The following is a 4,421-nucleotide window of genomic DNA, read 5'->3' as shown; positions in this document are numbered from 1 at the left end:
AAGCCCCTAATTGGGAGTCAGTTATAGGATGGTTTAAATCTATGCCACTCTGCTGGATTCCCAAAGATTACTGCAACAGCTAAGCAACACTCTGCTTTGAGCATCCTGATGTATGTCATTTTTAAAACATGGGAGAGTCATGGGTTCCCAGGAGGAGAATATCTGAGAGATGTTCGTACCAAACTTAGGAGCGAAGTCTGCCTATCTTTTCACCTTTCTTACATATATGTATCTTTTCCCTCCAAACAACTTGGGTTCTCCAAGTCACTTAACAGGTCCAACTTGGTTCTCTGCTATCTTTTTATCCTCGTGGCTCACTGTTGCTGCATGCTAAGTCACTTCAATCGTGTCTGACTCTTTGTGACCCTATGGACTGTAGCCCGCCAGGCTCCTTGTCCATAGGGTTCTCCAGGCAAGAATACTGGAGTGGGTTGCTAGCCCTCCTCCAAGTTATCTTCCTGACCCAGGGATCGAACCCAGGTCTCTCATGTCTCCTGCATCAGCAGGCGGGTTCTTTACCCCTAACGCTACCTGCCGCATCTTTATTTTTCCATTTCATTTGAGAGGAGAAACAGTGTCTGGTGGCTGAAGAGAAGCTGTTGGGGGATAGAGTGTGAGAAAAGTCTGGCTCTTTGCCACCTCCAACCCTTCTCCAGGCTGAGTGGGAAAGTGGTTGGTGGAGGCAGGTGAACTGTTGAAGTTTCCAGGTCTGTGTGCCCCAGCCAATGTAACTGCCAGCACCCCATTAGCCCTCTCCCCTACACTCCTATGCAGAACTGGATATAACACCGGCTTATCACTGTCCCCCAGCTAACATCACAGAATGTGGGCTGATGCAAAGACAGCCTGTGACACAGTTAGCCAGACTCTGGTGACAGTGTTTCAAGTGTGGCAAGGGTAAAATATTGCCCCAGTGGTCTAGAGGGCCTGTGCCACCAACAAAGAACCATTATGACAACAGGAAGGCGCCGAAAGCCCAGCACAGTGTAAACAGGAAAGATCTCTGTCTCCCTCTCCTCTTTACGAAAGAGAGGGAGAATTCAACCCTCTGGTGCTTGGCTAATTTCCACAGCAACACTGGTCAGGGCCACTGCAGGACCCCCACCCAACCCGGAGCAGCTCTGGGCTGGAAGGCTGCCTGCCCGGCCAGGTCAGGGGTGATGCCTGGACCTCACCAAGTGGCTTCTGTAGGTTCTGGGAAAGCAGCATATAATCTGGGAGCAATGCAGGAAAACTTAATGGGATTTTAATTTTTTCTAGCCTACTGCTTTTTCTTCCTTTTTCATTCCAGCTGCATCCATCAAACATTTAAATACTCCCATGACATAGTTTATTGAAAACACCAACACTCCCTGGAAAACCCCTGTTCTTCTCTTACATGGCTTCTTCTACTCATAAGGTCCTGCTCCTGCTCCCTCTTCTCCACAGAGATACCCCTTCAAGACCCACCTCTCTCTCAAAGCCATCACTGCTCATGGCTGCTTGCTATGATCTTCCCTTCGCTTCTCCTTCCCTCTTGCACCTTATTCCCTGCCCTCCCCACCCCACCTTCAAGATCCCCCAGGTGTACTCCCTTCTCTCCAGCCTAGTTGAGGCTCCCACCATCCCTTGCTCTTTCCTGTTCTTCCAGCCTCTGTCCTTCCCCCTTCAATCTATTCTCTTGGCTGCAGTGTTCATCCCCAAAGACAAATATGATCTTGTCATTGAATGATCTAAACACATCTATAATAGCTAACATTTATTGAATGTTTACTGCACGCCAGGCTCTAAGTGTTCTTTATGCAAAACTTGTCTAAATCTCACAATAAACTGTAAAGTAGGCATTATTTCTCCCATTTCACAGATGAAGAAACTAAGGCTCAGAGAGGTTAAGTAGCCCACCTAAGGTCACACAGCTAGCAAGTGGTAGAGCGAGGATTTGAACCTAGGCAAACAGACTTCAAATACTCCCCTCTCAAGCAATGTACTGAATTATCCAGCTTCTCAGTGACTCTCATCAGCCCTCAGGATAAAGTCCAAACTCCTCAGCAGTCAAGGTCCCTCACTTTAGACTCATTATTTTTCATGTGCCGACAGGTACACTTTACTTCCCCACCCCTGAGTGATGTGCTGGTAAATGTTTAACAGTTGGCTCTCTGGAAAAGAAAACCCTGATACAGAGCATTTCCATGGTATAGGCACTCCCACCATGGCTGATTTCAAGCTGTGACTATGACATCACTGTACAAGGAACAGATGTGCTCAGTCAGAAGGAAGGAGAGGGCTTCAGGCTCAGACACAGTCCCTGCCCACCTCGATCATCCACCATGACTCCACCCAGCAAGAACAGTATACCTTGGACCACACACCACCCATCCACCTGATCACTGACCCAAGGCTCCTGTGTTGATCTGGAAAGTGCCAATGAACTTCCACATTCCTTTCCTCTTGTTCACCACCTACCTCAGGCTGTCTGAGGGCAGGGTTGAGAACACCAACTAGACCACAAAGGCTGATGACCATCCTTTGGACAGACACCTGTCCCCTGCTTGCCACAGCAGGCTTGACCTACCCCGGCCCTGGCCCTTCACCCAGAATACCCCATCTGCAACAGTTACATCTTCATCCCTAAGAGGTAATGCATTACTGCTCCTCTAGCTGTGCCCTGTCCAGAGATATCCTGGCCTCTCCCCTTCTCAGCCCACCCACACTTCCAGGGCCCCATCTCTTCTCCTTATTTAATGTGATAATGGTCCCCAGATAAGGATGTCGCTGGCCCTCTACTCAGATGACCCACAGGCACTCCTCCTCGGCAGTTCTCATTGATCCTTCTTATCCACAGACCCAGTCTTGGCTCTATAATCCCACCCTCTGTGACTCAGACCCCTAGGGCCCATCCACAGACCTCTGAGGAAGGTGTCTCCCCAGCTGTGACACATGTGTGAGATCTCCTGTCTAAGCAGGACCTCACCCATCAGCCAAGCAGCCCCTGGGATGGCTATCCCTGCTCAGAGGCTGGAGAACCTTTCTGGCAGGCATGAGCTAGAACAGACATCCTGGAGGATATTTCTAGGGAAAGGGGCTTTAAGTGTTTCCTCCACAGTTCCTAATTAAAGACCAGGTAGTTGGGCTTCCCTGGTAGTTCAGTCGGTAAAGAATCTACTTGCAGTGCAGGAGACCTGGGTTCCATCCCTGGGTTGGGAAGATCCCCTGGAAAAGGAAATGGCAACCTTTTGCAGTATTCTTGCCTGGGAAATCTTATGGACAAAGGAGCCTGGCAGGCTACAGTCCATGGGGTCGCAAAGAGTCGGACAGGACTTAGTGACTAAACCACCACCACCAGTTTACCCAAGGCCAATCCTTGTTTTCATTTGTCCCCAGTGCAAAGTGTGATATCCCACGGGGCACTGGGTGTGGCTTGGGAGTGACATTTTCTTGTTCATTAAATGTTTAGTGTGGTATCACTGCATAAATCATATACACCATGTAAGAATGCCAGTTTCTACATGTTTATGGCTGAAGGTTAGTACTCCCCACTGAGACCACAGTGAACTTCCCCATTCTTGTGATTCTGAATCTTGTGGTACCTGGAGCCATCTCTGTGATCACCAGTGAGCATCTTTAAACACGGTGGCAATTCCCAGAGATATGTAGGGCAGCAGGTCAAACATAAAGTTTACTCAGGGGAGGTTCTAGTGTCCGGCTGGGCCATCAAACAGTGCTGATGATGCCTCCAGTTGAGTCAGTGAATTGAAAGCACTTTAGAAAAGTGAAGATTTGGGACAAATATATTAGGTGGCTCTAAGTGTGTGCGTGTATAGAAGAGTGACTGCCACGGGCAGTTTCAGAGACGGTGCTGATGAGGACCAGGCTGCCAGATGCCTTTCAACGAAACCCAGAGACGAGAGTGCCCAGGAGGTGGGCAGCCAGAACTCTCCAAAGATTTATCTGCCCAGATGAATTTTCTTTATGACTATAGGAATGCTGGTCACTCCTGCTGCCTGGGCCACTGAGCTCTGTCCAGAGAAAGCCCTGACTTCTGGGGACACCCAGCCTGAGGCTGAGCATGCCTGCCTGCCCACACTTTCCTCCTGTCTCCTCTCTCCTCCGTTGAGCCCTCTTCAAGTTGTTTAAATGACCGCAAGTCTCCTCCATTTTGAGGGTATCAGCCATAATCTAACTGTGATAAATGGATTGTGCTGGCTCTTTCTAAGTCTCTGTTGGAGATTTCCAGGGAATTTCTCTAGTGCTTATCTGATCAACTGGGGGCAATTCACTAAGCTCTTAAGTAATGGAATCTGCTCTGAGCTTCAAGACACTGAAACAAAGACACGTAGACCAAGATGGCTGAGATAAAGATTCCCACTACCACAAAGGCTATGAGAAAGAGAAAGATCTTAGTACAGAATGTATAGCCACAGGGGTAGGGGAGGAGCAGGTAC

Source organism: Bos indicus, chromosome 3 (assembly GCF_029378745.1).
Source record: "Bos indicus isolate NIAB-ARS_2022 breed Sahiwal x Tharparkar chromosome 3, NIAB-ARS_B.indTharparkar_mat_pri_1.0, whole genome shotgun sequence".
NCBI lineage: Eukaryota > Metazoa > Chordata > Mammalia > Artiodactyla > Bovidae > Bos > Bos indicus.
This window is presented reverse-complemented; position numbering follows the sequence as displayed.